Source organism: Aethalodelphis obliquidens, unplaced genomic scaffold (assembly GCF_003676395.1).
Source record: "Aethalodelphis obliquidens isolate GAN/ISIS:26980383/991018 unplaced genomic scaffold, ASM367639v1 scaffold11, whole genome shotgun sequence".
NCBI lineage: Eukaryota > Metazoa > Chordata > Mammalia > Artiodactyla > Delphinidae > Aethalodelphis > Aethalodelphis obliquidens.
Window position 1 is genome coordinate 7,377,963 of NW_020837955.1, and position 15,829 is coordinate 7,393,791.

Sequence of the window (15,829 nt, forward strand, 5' to 3'; positions counted from 1 at the left end):
TTAAGAAAGAAAAATCTTCAGCAACTAACTCCATATAAACATGTTTCTTAAGTCAAGAAAAAATAACCCCTCCACCTTTTAAAGGAAATTATCTCCACAGCACAGGGGATTACATAACTACGTCTTGTACCACTTGCCCACATCCTCCATCCCAACCTCATAGCTGGTTTGCCTGGCGTGGGTTCCCATCGGAGGTAAATCTGAAGGCTGGTCAGGCTATGCCTCAACGTGAAGTGATGGGGTGAGAGAATTCTCACTCTCAGGACTCTAATTGTGATACAAATCCCTTCTCTTCTGTTCTCTCCTGAGCCTACTTTTATCCCCTCTACTTAAACTAGCCAATTCAAAATCAACAATGACCTCCAACATTGCGAAAGCCAATGGTTGGTTCTCGATTTTCATTTAATATGACCTTTCGGCAGCGCACAACACGCTTGTTCTCTTGCTTCCACTTGAAATTCTTTCTTTACTTGGCCCCCGAAACACCTCACACTCTATCCACTGTCTGCCTTCCTTCCAGCAGTTGCTTCTCACCCCCCTTCGTGGGTTCTTCCTTATCTCTGTAAGTGCCCAGAGGTTCATTCAATGCTCAGCTCTCCTCCCTATTATCATTTGCTTTCTAGGTCAGCAGTTCTCAAACATTTTGGTCTCAGGACCCCTTTACACTTTTAAAAACTGATAAGGAACTCAAAAAATTTTTGTGTATGAGGGTTATACCTATAGATAATTACTGTATTAAAAACGGAGAAAACTTTTAAATATTAATTCATCTAAAAGCAACTATAAGCCCTGTCAATATATAATAACATATTTTAATAGAAAATACATTTTCCAAAATAAAAACATATATATGAGTAAGAAGAATAGCATCATTTTACATTTTTTAAAATCTCCCTAATACCTAGCTTAACAGAAAACAGCAGATTCCCACAACTGTGTTTGCATTCAATCTGCTATGATGTCACACATAGTCTCTAGAAAACGGTACTGAACTATACGTCTTAGTATTATAAAAAGTTTTAACTCTGCTGACCTCCCTATGAAAGTCCAAGGAACCCATGGGTCCCTACTATACTTTGAGAACTACTTTAGGTGCTCCCATCCAATCCCATGGTTTTAAATACCATCTCTTCTAGGACAACTCTCAATTAAAAAGATACCTCTGGGCTGGACTCCTTGAACTCCAGGTTCAAATAGCCAGCTGCCTTCTCAACATTCTCACTCAGGTATCTAACAGGTATTGTTTAATTATTAACAATAATAATTAAAGTTATTTTAATGAATAAAGACTTTACTCCCCACCCGCCCTATAACCACAACATTTTCCTCCTGTGCTCTTCTCCCATCTCAGTAAATAATAACTCTAACTTACCAGCAGCTCAGGTTGAAATCTTGGAAGAAATCCGGAATGCCTCTCTTTTTTTCAAATCCACATCTAACTTATATCCAAATTCTATGAGCTTCCTTCAGGAATATGTCTGGAATCTCACCACGTCTTACCCCTCCACTACTCCTTCCACCCTGGTCCAGGCTTATGCATCTTGGCCTAGACTTTCGCAATAGCCTCCTACCTGGTCTCCATGCATCCTCTTGTGTCCCCTGTGGGACAGTCTTCACACAGCAACCGGAGGGATTTAAGGCGTAAGTCAGATCGTAAGTCACCTCTCTGCTTAAGACCACAGGTACCGTCTCACCTCACTCAGAGCAAAAGCTAGACTCTACGTCATAGGCTTACAGAGGTGCTCTATGAGCTGGCCCCCAAATACTTTTCCGAACTCATATATTAAAACTCTCCCCTCAGGGCTTCACTGGTGGCGCAGTGGTTGAGAGTCCGCCTGCCGATGCAGGGGGCGCGGGTTCGTGTCCCAGTCCAGGAAGATCCCACATGCCGCGGAGTGGCTAGGCCCGTGAGCCATGGCCACTGAGCCTGCGCGCCCGGAGCCTGTGCTCCGCAACAGGAGAGGCCACAACAGTGAGAGGCCCACGTACCACAAAAAAAAAACAAAAAAAACCCTCTCCCCTCACTCACTGCATTGTAGCCACCCCTGCCCCTTGGCCATCACTCATACACTCTCCCGTCAGGGTCTCTGCAATTGTAGTTTCTTCTGCCTGAAGCCCACTCTCCTCAGATTCCCCCCGACTGAGGCTTGCTCCTGCAGTCAGCACTCAAACACACCATGTGGAAGATGCCATTCTCACCATCACTCCATACCCTATCCCTGCTTTATTTTTCTTCCTAAAACTTGTCACTACCTGACATGCTTGTCTGTTCTTTGTCTGTTCTCCCCGCCCCCATGCAATGAGAAGAGGGCATTTGTCTGGCTCCATGCTGTATCCCAGTACCTAGAACAGTGTCTACTGGGGAACAGGTGCTCAATGTGTATTGTTTGAGTGGATCAACAGAGATGCCGATTCAGGTAGCATTGGGAGTTGAAGGTGAAAGTGATGAGTTGGAGAGGCCAGGAGAGCCACATGCAAAGCAGCACTTTGCAGAAGAAGATACCATAGAAGTGGAAAAAACAGCACCACCAAATAGAGGCTATGAATAAAAGGAGACAAGAACTACTGTTGGATAGAACTGCTACCAAGGCCAGAGAACGAAGTGATTACCAAACATTTATTTATCTCAAATAGTAGCTCTTAAAATCCACTCGAAATACACAAACATCTTTGGAACAAGAATGTTTCCCTCAAATGTCACCTGAATCAATTCAGTACAATCTCACACTCTTTACAGACGTAACTCTTTTCTTATACAAAAAAGAAGGCAAGGCCCATACAAAGGAAAATGATTAGTCTACTTAGCCTACTTGCCAAACTTTCAGCCTCCACCCTAACTTTTCAGTCATCCTCATAAACTGGTTCCAAGAGGGAGATAACCCTAGAATAGTTATATTAAACTAGGTTCTCATAGCCACTAAAATCCAATGAGTCTGACCAGAAAACCCCACATCAGATCACTTGGGTCAGGATTCTAAGAATGAGTGTCAGGGTTACTTCACCATAATTAATATCAAAATCACAATGCCATAAACAGCACACTGGTTAACAAATATTTTATCCAAAAAGAATTTTAAAAATTATTTTTCTTCATTCTGACCAAGAACGAAAAGTAGCACACATGGACTCAAATCGCAGCTAGTACCCCAAATTCAGGTGGCCAGTGCCAAATGTCAGTCATGACCAGTGATCTGCTATGCCTCTTGGAGGGAACGTGAGACAAGTGGTGGAACGGTGCTCGGTACAAGGTGATGCCCCAACGGCAAGTCTTTGGGTTCACAGCCCACGTGATACCTTCACTTAATCTGCTACCAATGAATGTTTTCACTATTCAGACTTAAAAATGACACTGTATACCGTGATCCTAGTGAACTCCCTTTTCACAGGCTCCACGTACACAACAACAACAAAAGAGCAATATCTCTTAAAGGGAACAGAGAAGAAACCATCCCGTCTGTCTCTGTTACTGTCGTATATTCTCCCTTCTAAACTACTGCTTGTGTCAGTTTGTACACAATTAGGAGTGTACTCTTGAAATCTCACAAATAAACAAGAACAGAGATTTTTAAAGCAAAATACTAATAATAAATTTTTTCAAAGAAAGAAAAGAAAAAGCAGAAAGGGTAGTTTGCTAAAAGTTTTTTCTTAATCCTCTTAAGAGATTTGAGGAAGAGGTTATCATTTTGAGGTTCTACTAGCTGAGTAGAGAAAACTAATCTATCTGTTTACCTACCTATCTATTACTTTTGCTTGAGAGCAGCATGGTTGACCTTCAGTGCTCACGATGTACAATGCACTTTGTTAGGAGCTGGAAAGCATCCTAAGATGAATACAAATTCCTTTTAGAGTCACCCAGGGTAGCGGAAAGAGCGAGGGCTTTGACTGAGACAGATCAGGGTGTGAACCAGCGAACCGGTGCTTTGGAACTGTGTTACCTTGGGCAAGGCTGAGCTTTGGTTTCCTGGATTTGAAACAAAGAAAGTATCCAGGCCTCTGTACTTACTATCTTCCTGCCTGGGAAGTTCTTGCCCCAGAATGAGTAAATTCATTCCCTCCCCTCCTTCATGACCTTACATGCACTTCCCTCTGAGGCCTTCCCTGCCCTCCCTAATTTGTGCTACGGCGAACACGTTACACTCACACACACACACACACACACACACACACACACACACATATCCCTCACTCATACCCACACTCCCACCCACTTCTCTGCTTCAGTTTTTGCCAGAACCCTGATCACCATCTAGCACACATGTATGTTAGTTACTCATCTAGTTTAGCCTCTTTCTCCCACTAGGCTATAAGCTCCATGGTACAAGTTTGGGGCTTGTTTAGGTTTTTTTCCCTTTGTTCATGACCTAACGTGTCTAAAGGAGGGTCTAAAACATAAATGTAACACCCAAAGTTTGCTGCATGAAGGAATTCATGAAGATCCCTGCAAGGTTCCAGGTTTCTCATTAGAGATCATGTAAATAAAGACCTTAGGATATAAAAGGCACACAGTACATAGCAAATATTATTATCTTCCTATTATTATTAATAATATTATTATATTATTATCCTCTAACAGACTATCAGAAACTGTCAATAGAATTTTTATTTTAAATAATGAGAATAATAATGTCAGAGATGGCACAGGCCAGCTAAGGATTAACTAGCAAAAGAGGGAAAAAAGAAATAACTGCTATAAATCCATGGGAGGGAGATCACTCTGGATTATTCTACATGATGAGCCTAAGACATTACACATTCCTGTACAGAAAACAAAGTTTAAGAGGGGAGTGAGCTTGAAAACAGATTCTGGGGACTTCCCTAGTGGTCCAGCGGTTAAGACTCCGCACTCCCAATGCAGGGGGCGTGGGTTCAATCCCTGGTTGGGGAACTAAGATCCCGCATGCTGCATGGTGCAGCAAAAAAAAAAAAAAAAAACAGATTCTGGATTACAAAGAGATGACACTTATGTGTTCTTCACCCAGACAGGGCCCAACCAACTAAAAAAGACAACTAAGTTTTAGTTTACTTTGATTATTCACTTTGACAGAAGAGAAAAGCAATAGAATGTTGAGAAGGTTAGGACAATAATTATGTCTTCAAATATTTGTTTTAACAATTGCTTTTCTGACTGTGTGGAAGTTTGAAAGTGAATACATTAATAATTAACATTTTCCCACCAAATATTTAGGAAGAAAAAGATTCTAAAAATGAGCTGTTACTTATATAATCTTTGTTTCTATTATGGTTTCTTTCCCAAATTAATGTAGGTAGCAATAAATATATGCAGTCAAAAACATGCTCAATATATCTTTGAATGTGATATTAAAAAAAATTAACAAAAGAGTACCCCAAGATTAAAAACCCCTGCATAAAAAAGAGAAGACGGGCTTCCCTGGTGGCGCAGTGGTTGAGAGTCCGCCTGCTGATGCAGGGGACGCGGGTTCGTGCCCCGGTCCAGGAAGATCCCACATGCCGCGGAGCGGCTGGGCCCGTGAGCCATGGCCGCTGAGCCTGCGCGTCCGGAGCCTGTGCTCCGCAACGGGAGAGGCCACAACAGTGAGAGGCCCGCATACCACAAATAAATAAATAAATAAAAATTAAAACAAGAAAAGTTTTTTTTTTTTTAAAAAAAGAGAAGACTATTCACATCAAGAAAGCTTTCTTCATTTTACTAAAGGATTTAAGAATTCCTCTAAAATTAGTGAGCTTTCCTTGTCAACCTAAATGTATTCAACTTATTAAAAATATCAATGATATAATTCTCAGAAATGTACTCTGTTGAAAAATATAACTGTGATAAGAAAAAAAAAACACTAGGAAAATTCTAAGTTCTCAAATTTTGAGCAAAAAATAAGAAATAGTGATGCTTTGGATCAAATAGTTTAAAAGCCTGAAAATATTTATAACGTGGGATGCAAACCATTTTCCTCCTTAGAAACTATTTCCACCAATGCCAATTCAAAGTAAACATTACAATATTTTAAAAACAAACAGCCATGTTTTCAGAACTAAATGTGAAGATCTGTTAAGCTAACACATTTTACAAAATTAAAACTTCCAAACACAGCTACTCAAAAAAATCATAATAAATAAACATCCCCAAGCCCTTCAAATATTACTCTTAAAATTTCTAATCATAATATGGTCTTACGTAAGTGTGCAGCTGACAAATCATGCTAGCAATCCAGCTGGCATGCTTACCATGGTATGTTTCTGATTCCTTCCATGGCAAATATTTAAAACACACTACTAATTTTCATAATCTAAAATACATAACTGTTCCAGGCAATCGTTATCCCTACCCTAATCATCATAACTTGAGCTTTCTTCCAATTTAAGTCAACATTTATTCCATTTCACATTTGCTTAGCACCATGCTACATGCTCAAAAGAAGTAGTCATTAGTTTAAGTCATGCCAAATATATCGCTGTTTCCAGGAAACTGTGTTCTAATGTAGCAACGCAGAGTGACAGATGGACCAGGAAAGGCTACCTGTGTCAGATCAGTAACCCTGAGAGCAGGTCCTCCTCTGCAACATTAATCTAATAAGGGAGCCTCAAAACAAGAAAATTAAAGTTCACAACAGAGTGTGTAATTCATTTAGGTTAGTGAGTGGCACATGTACGTATTACATATTTCTGTCAGATGGCAATGCTTCTTGCTAAACTCCTATTTAGTGCCCAAAGAGTACTAAGGCAGCTGAATTTTCAAATCATAAAACTGATTCCACAGGATCTGCACATTGTACATTTAAACCATAATATTAAGAATTTCTTTTTGAGACTGATTTCTTTTTAGTATCACTGGCATATTAATTATTATTAATATTATATTAATTGCAACTATTTTCACTTTCAAATAATATTCCACTAATTCAGAATCAAATGAAATAATATTGAATAAATGGACCAACATACACCAGAGCCTCTCAGGACATCATCATGTGGACCTATGGCAGATATCACATAACGAAATGTAACAAATAAACCCCCATAAAGTGGGGGAGTTACTTAGGAATCTTTCCTAGAAGGGTAAACTTATAGGATATAGGAAAATATTGGACAATTAATTAATCAAATCAATGAACAAGAATAAATCTCATCTCAATAAATAATGTGTCAAAGACATCAAAGTCCCCACCAACTCAGAAAGCATATTACAAGGAATTATTCTCCACCTCATTCCTGACCTAATCCAACTGTACACGGCACACACTCAAATTAAAAGGGGAGGCTGGGCTTGTACCTAAATTTTTAATAATTTTTTGAGCTCTGCCCTAAATATCTTCCCACCTCATCTATTAGAAGCACCTACTCAACAAAAAACCTACTCATTCTTCCACTTATGCAGAATGACACAACAGATATCTTAAACTACTCTCCCAAATAAAAATAAAGAAGAAAATATAACATCTTTTTAAATGTACCAGTGAGGCGACAATAAAGTAAGAGACAGTAAAAGTAGGAAAGCTGGGAAGTAAGAAAGCAACAAAACCAGAACCCTGGTCACCCTGAACTTATTATAATGATTACATGGAGCAAGAGAGTAGATAAAACCAAGACTCCTCAAGCTGGTGAGTTTAAGAGCTCCTGGCATAAAACTGGAACTTTACAGAACTATACCCTCAGGATATGGGCAATGAATGAGAAGTAAACTTGCTCCATCAAAAGAGAAGAGAAAATGCTTTTTATCCCCAGCACCTTTTTGGGGGGTGAGGTGAGGCATGGCGGTGGTCTGGGTGGAAAATCTCCCTTGAGAATTTACAGCCAACAACTAGTACTCGTGTGGTTTTGTGGTCTAAATTCGTACTGTATGCTTCAAGAAAGCTCAGGCAGAGAATTTAATTTAAAGACTGTCTAGACTGATGGTACCTACAGGTACCTGGCAGAAGCAAACATAAATACTCCCTGGGAAAACCTACCTTTAATCTTGACCCTAAAGAACTCACACAGATTAAAAATTGCAAGGGGGCCTCCCTGGTGGCACAGTGGTTGAGCGTCCGCCTGCCGATGCGGGGGACACGGGTTCGCGCCCCCTGGGAAGATCCCACATTCCGTGGAGCGGCTGGGCCCGTGAGCCATGGCCGCTGAGCCTGCGCGTCCGCAGCCTGTGCTCCACAACGGGAGAGGCCACAACAGTGAGAGGCCCGCGTACCGCAAAAAAAAAAAAAAAATCACAAGGAACATGAGTTCAGCCAATAAATCGTAAACACAAGGAAATACGATACTATGAATGAGCACCAACAGAAACAGGCAAATGAAATCAGATCTGAAAAGACTTCGAATACTGGAATTATCAGCATAAAATAAGTATACTTAATATATCTCACTAAAGAAAAACTTGAAAAGGAGCAAAATTTTATTTAAAAAATATTACCAAGCTGGTCTTTAGGGAAATTCTTTACTTAATCCACTGAGCTGTGGCACAAACATAGCTAAAGTGCCTGATTCAAGAGGGGTCAGTTCTGTGATTCATTAATATCAATCTACAATTTAAGACAGCCCACCCAAAATGTTCTAAAAGAATCTAGAAATAGATAAAGGAGATTTCACAGACTGTCAGGCTCAATATCATGCACCACATCACTCTGATGGCAAGAATGCCCTCATACTACCCACATCAACCAGAATATAGAGACCAGTTTCCCAGGGCTAACCTTGCAGGGTATACTTAGTACCATTCACTGACCCCATCACCAAAAGTTACTTTCTACCACCAATGACTGTAAGGCTATCACTCCATCTCTCCTAACCTTAGAACTTCTGAGGCACCTCCAGGGAAACCACTGCCCTAAAAGCAGGTCAGTCTATGGGAATTGCAACTGGAGGGCCTATGGTTAAGTACCAAACCCAAGAGGGATTGTGTCCCTGCAGGAGAATTGCAGGCATAATGAACACTGCAAGTAATACCGTGCAAACATCTATTTTGTTTCTCTTTTTCATCCTCCTGTAGGTTCACTACGCCACAGTGATTCTCAGTCTTTACTTCCTTAAGGAAGTAAACAAAACTTTCTTTAAACAAAACTCTGTGGAAGCTCACTATATAAAACATATAAAAGCAGAGCTGTTGGTTGATGAGACAAGAAGGTGGTCAAAGGCCTTGCCTTCCTCCCTCACCTGTAACCCACTCCCAGGTATGTTGGAATTTCAAGGGCAGTAAGGAACCATGTCTGAAAAGCACTGGCCTGGTGAGGATGATGATATAATGATAATGATGATAATTTAACTTAACAGCGATGCCTTTAGAGAAGAATAAAAAGGAACAACACATTATAGTCCCGGCTTCGTATCAGCCTAAGTAGAATACATCTATTAAATGCTGACCCATCTCAGCTGTCATCACCATTTGAGAACTCTGACCCCCTAGGAGTACAGAACTTCAGTTCAGGAGAAGCCCTATTTGTACTGCATGGTGAATGTTTCTAAGAGATTATAAAGCAGCATCACTCATGAGGCCTGGGGTTCCTTGCGAAAAAAAGAGGGGAAAAAATGCTTAGTTAACTAGTACATGAAGCATCAAGTACATTACGGAACTAGGAGCGCCAAACTATCTGCAAATAAGAATTTGAGAAGTTTCTTCTAACCACAGGAAAACTGAAGTTACTTGTCATAGATGGGTTACCTCAATGAAAGAAAAAGGAGGTTTCAAAATTTACAAGTCAAAAGGAAATTTCCAGTACTCCCTTCATGCATTTGTACTGGGAAATTTACAAGTCAGGCTCACTGTATAATGTGACAGAGGAAGTGATCTGGGTTTTCTCATCATATCTTAACCCTCATTAGTTATTTTACAAGATACATAAAAACTAGTGGCAATGATGGAGTTCTTGTTTATTTTAATGCTTCTGTCCTACCACTGTGGCCTAATCTGGAGAGGTACTAACTGAATTGAATGAGGATTAGGTCTACCTAATAATAAGACGGAATAACTTATGTTATTACCCACATGGAACACTTTGTAGCCACTTTTTAGCATGTTGTAAAAGAAAACTTAAAAACAGGGGGAAAACGCTGAAGTTATACTGAGTAAAAACAGACCTAGAACACTGTAATTCTAATTTTGTACTTTTTACAAGGTATACGTAGTCGTAAGGAAAAAAACTGGCAGCGTCCACACCAAAATATTACCAGCAGCTACCTGAGTGGTGGTTTGTATTTTGTTGTTTGAACTTGTTAATGCTCATCAAGTTTTCTGTTTAGAATTAGGAAAAAAGTAAATTTAAAAACAAAAAGAAATTTTGCTTTTAGTAAAACTGGTACAATATACCTGAAGTTCTAAGGTTTGTATATTTCATAAATTTTGAGACTCATATACAAATGCAAGAGCTGTGTGATTCTGTAGCCAAACTCCAGCCACAACTGCTTTGGAAGGCACAGCTGCTCACCAACAGCTCAGCTGAGCCAAGCCTAACTGCTCCCAGCAGCATACTAGGCTCAGTGTGGGAAAGGACACACAGCCGGGGAGGCACACCTCCCAGGTTTCAGTCCATCCTAACAGAATTGTCACTGTTTGGATGCAACCCCATCAGTGACTACACCAGGCTATCTAGAAGCCTCTGCCTCTGTAAGGGTGAGGCCTATTTAACTGTTTGCTTTAAGACTGCCTTTGTATTAATGTAAAGCAGGAAAAAATCCTTGGCCACATTTGCAATCTAGATGTCACCACCGTGTAATCAGTGAGGCAGCATAATTGTCCAAAGCACAGTCCGTGAAATCAGACAAATCCAGGTTCAAGTTCTGGCTCTACCATCCTCTAACTGCACGGGCTTGGGCAAGTTTCATAATGTCACAAGCCTCAGGTTATTCATCTTTCAAAGAAGGTTACCACACCAACCTCCCAGGATTTTATACACAGATTTTCAACTCATGTTGCCCACTATTGGGGACAAAACAAAAAGTGGATACGATTTATTCTTTTTTTTTTTTTTTTTCTTTTTTTTTTTGCGGTACACCGGCCTCTCACTGTTGTGGCCACTCCCGTTGCGGAGCACAGGCTCCGTACGCACGGGCTCAGCGGCCATGGCTCACGGGCCCAGCCGCTCCGCAGCATGTGGGATCCTCCCGGACCGGGGCACGAACCCATGTCCCCTGCATCGGCAGGCAGACTCTCAACCACTGCGCCACCAGGGAAGCCCGATACGATTTATTTTTAAACTCACTTAAACTTAAAACTCACATCCTTCAGGGAAACTTCCCAGCTATACATACTGAAAGTGATCACTTGAGCCAAGACTAAGCACTTGAATAGATGTCCTACATTTTAAAGGATTCAGACTCTGAAACAAGCTTGTGAACTACATGAGAAGATTTCTAGCAAAATCTCATCATTCCTTGCCTTTATCATCTTCACTAACTATATTGAAAGGATCTGGGTACGGGTACAAATGTCACAGACACAACAGGATTGTATCAGAAACATCAAAGTCCACTCATACTTCCTATACTGCCTTCATAATCAATTCAGAATGTATCAACAAAGACGTCAGAGCGTATGTTAGAAAGAGGGCATATTTTAATAATGTCAGATACCGATAATATACTCTCAGTGAAATTATAAAATTAGAAAATACTTGATTTTAATACACTAGTTAAATGCTATAAATCCCATTTCTGCCACTTACTCTCTGAGAAATAGTAGGCCAGTTATTCAACCACTTGGAACCTCAGCATTCTCATCTAGAAAGTGGGACTTGTTTAATGTTCTCATGACGGTATGATGATCGAAGATATAAACTATTTGGCACAGGGTATATTTAAAGTGTTCTATATTGGTAGATTGGGAAAAAGAACGCCTAAAGGATCAAGACGACACACAACATGGCACAGGCTATGCCATAAAAAAGGAGCCAGTGCATCAAAAGCCAGACATCGCTGAAGGTCGAAGGATGTGAAATAATGCGTTACCCTGACCTTGATGATAAAGTTGGTTGAGGAGTAAAGAATTATTGCTCTAAGCAAGAAAATGAAGTAACCACTTAACACTGTAACTTGAGGGGTCAAGGAGACAAGCAGGTCAAATTCAATGACTAACAGGGAACCAGTGAATCAGATACAGCTACCACCCAGTCAGACTCAGATAAGGCCTTGATGTCAAACAGGGTAGAGAAAAGCCAGTAAGTAACAGCTGATTCAAAGGACACACATTCATTGAGCTTTGATACTGACTGCCCCATTCTCAGAAGAGAAAGCAGTGAGGTATCTGGCTAGAAATTTACTATCGCTTTCATTTGTCCATAGTCAAATGTTGCCTTTTTTTACTGTCATCTTTATTGTATGCCAGGCAATAGGAAGGACTCAAGAGGGGCTGAGTCAGAGTTGCTTAAGAAAGAGTTAAGAGTGACATCCTGTTACACAGTCAAGTTCAGAGAACAACAGTCACTAGTGTATCTGAGGCCAGAGGGTGAGGTTCTGCTCTAAGAAGGTTCCCAGAGAATGGCTCAACTTGACTTAGTACAGAGTGTGCCACACTAGGTTCAATCCAAGCTCTAAGTCATGACATACCTCCAACAGCTACTGTTTTGCATTTATCGCTGGGTTCCTTTAAAATTATTCTCATGTACGCTTCCTGAGGCAGGGTCTTGTCTTCTATTTCATAAGCTTCTCAGCCAGACACTTTTGTGCATCCCAAAGAACTCAATGGTGTACCTAGAATAGAAGAGCAATTTAAGCTTAACCACTTTGAAAATGGAATCATGAAACTCCTACATTGAAAGAGACCTTATCAATCCAGGACACCTCACTATAAAGAAAAGCATTTAAGTTTTCAAGTATTAGACTGGAAACAAAAATTCACAACTGACCTTCCCCACCTCCCACCCCATCTTTTGTCACCCCCATCTTTTTTCTTTTTTTTTCTTTCTTTCTTTCCTCAATCTTTAATAAAAATTGTCATAAAATATACATAACATAAACTTATCCCATCTTTTCTTAACTGAAAACAAAAGTCTGTAACCCTCTATCACAGAGAGGTATCTCTCCTTTTATATATTTATCTACTATCTTTAACTGTCAACAAATAACTGATGTTCACAAATGAAGTATAGCAGTTTCACTATGAAAACAAAGGGTAACTCCTAAATTACCCTCTTTACAAGTTGACTGATAAAAAAGTGGTCATTTCTCTAGGCTAAAACACTACCCTCATGAATGATACCTTTCATAGTTATATGTGTGTAAATGGGTGTGTGCATAACTAGGAAGATAGAGATAATGTTTTGCATCTGACAAGGAACAAAGAAAGTTGTTCATTTAGTCCCTATTTACGGTCATTTGTACTTACATGTGAAAGAATGTGGAATCTAATGGCATCTAGCAAGGTGGCATTTCATGTTGATCGTGTTTCTTTTAATCAGCAACATTCTATTTTTTTCTTTATAACAATGTATTAGAAGTGGGTTCTCAACTATTTTCAGGATCACACAAGCCCCTCATCATTGAATATCTGATGATAGCTAAGCCTATTCTACTACCACTCAAATTTCAGGAGGATCTTCAACTCTTTGAAGCCCATCCCTGGACCCCAGGATAAAAATCCTAGGGATTTGCATGGACCAAACTGGGTTCCTATCTTAAGAAAACTAACAGGCTAAACTTTGTGAGGAAACAATTCTTGGAACAAAAAACTACTCTTGATAGTCCGTAAGGACCTAGTCATACCAAGCAATCTCCCATTTTAACCAACCTTTATCCTATCTGTAAGAAATAGCACTATCCTTGTAAATAATCAAATACAGTCAATAGAAAGCCACTGTCACAAACTAACTAAGAACAAACAAAAAGGACTCTCTTGCCATTACATTAGCTTAAAAGTATTCAATTAAAGCTTCAGAGTGGGCTTCCCTGGTGGCGCAGTGGTTAAGAATCCACCTGCCAATGCAGGGGACACAGGTTTGAGCCCTGGTCTGGGAAGATCCCACATGCCTCAGTGCAACTAAGCCCATGTGCCACAACTACTGAGCCCGTGAGCCACAACTACTGAGCCTGCCTGCCATAACTACTGAAGCCCGCGCCTAGAGCCTGTGCTCCACAACAAGAGAAGCCACTGCAATGAGAAGCCCGCGCACCACGACGAAGAGTAGCCCCTGCTCACCACAGCTAGAGAAAACCAGAACGCAGCAATGAAGACCCAACGCAGCCAAATATAAATTAATTTTTTTTAAAAAGCTTCAGAGTAAAATATATTTATATAAAAGAACATCATCTTCTGATGATACCAACATACAGTGCATATACCTAAAGATAAATCAAGGGTTCCACCCACCTAAAAGAAGTATAACTCAGGGGGCTTCCCTGGTGGCGCAGTGGTTGAGAGTCTGCCTGCCGATGCAGGGGACACGGGTTCGTGCCCTGGTCCGGGAAGATCGCACATGCCGCGGAGCGGCTGGGCCCGTGAGCCATGGCTGCTGAGCCTGCGCGTCCGGAGCCTGTGCTCCACAACAGGAGAGGCCACAACAGTGAGAGGCCCGCGTACCGCAAAAAAAAAAAAAAAAAAGTATAACTCAGGAAATAGGGTGTCACCTTATATTCAAGACCTCACTGTCTCATATTACAAACAAAAATCTGGGTTTTTTAAATAATAATGTTTGGGAAAATAACTTTAATTAATGCTAGCTTTGGATGCTTATAGGTCCCTTGACAGAAACTGGTTAACAAAGAGAAGCAAAGAAATAGATTGAACAATTATTTTCAGAGGTAGGATCTAACAATAGCAAATGTGAGGTATCATTTTTTAAAAGTCTTTTAAATATCATTTTAAAAAGCAATATGGATTTGGGGATTATGGATGCCCAATGGAATAGGTCTGTTTATCTCTACTTCCTTCTCAACCCCATTAAAATTACAGCAAAGAGGACAAAAGATATAAATCCATAAGGACAAAAAGAACAGAAAAGTATATTAGTGAAGACAACAGACATCAATGGCATTTTGGAAGCTGAAGGCAGAGATGACTGCTGAGCAGAGCAGAGCAGAGCAGAACAGGCAAGCAAACGAAAGAGAAGCAAACGAAGCTTGAGAAGCAAACGAAAATCCAGCCGAATGCTCCAGAAAGGCTCAGGACATGCAGCTTCTGGTCCCCAGGAGAAGACAGCAAGGAGCTGAGAAGAGGGAGGCTGACTAAAGTCTGTACAAAATGCAGTTAGATCCTTGCCTTATACCACATATAAAACTTAACTCAAAATGGATTAAAAACCTAAATGTAAGACCTGAAAATATAAACCTGCTAGAAGAAAACATAGGGGGAAAGCTTCATGACACTGGATTTGGCAACGATTTCTTGGCTATGATACCAAAAGCATAGGCAACAAAAGCTTTAAAAATAGACAAATGAGACTGTATCAAACTTTAGAACTTCTGTACAGCAAAGGAAACAATCAGAGTGAAAAGGCAACCTATGAAATAGAAGAAAATATTTGCAAACTATACATATTATAAGGGATTAATATCCAGAATATATAAAGAATTTCTACAACTCAACACCAAAAACCAAATAACCCTGTTAAAAAACCTGAACAGACACTTCTCCAAAGAAGATGTACAGATGGTTAACAAGCATATGAAAGTATCCTCAACATCATTAATCATCAGGGAAATGAAAATCAAAACCAAATGAGATACCATCTCACAGCTGTGAGGATGACCACTCTCAAAAACCAAAACAACAAGTGTTGGCGTGGAGAAAAGGGAACCCTTGTGCACTGTTGGTGGTAACGTAAAATGATGCAACCACTTCATGGAAAACAGCATGAAGGTTCTACGAAAAGTTAAAAATAGAACTACCCCATGATCCGACAATCCCACTTCTGGGTGTATTACCCCTCGCCCAGAACTGAAA

The 15,829-nt window shown here is 40.2% G+C and overlaps 1 protein-coding gene across 8 annotated transcripts in view; it reads right to left on the bottom strand.

Moving 5' to 3' along the window:
- Window positions 1-15,829, bottom strand: part of SGMS1 (sphingomyelin synthase 1) — a 290,635-nt gene that overhangs the window by 130,468 nt on the left and 144,338 nt on the right. For all 8 annotated transcript variants that reach the window (XM_027111924.1, XM_027111917.1, XM_027111915.1 and 5 more), the window contains one exon: window positions 12,499-12,642. The gene's annotated coding sequence lies outside the window, so the exon portion shown is untranslated. The remainder of the gene's footprint in view (window positions 1-12,498; window positions 12,643-15,829) is intronic.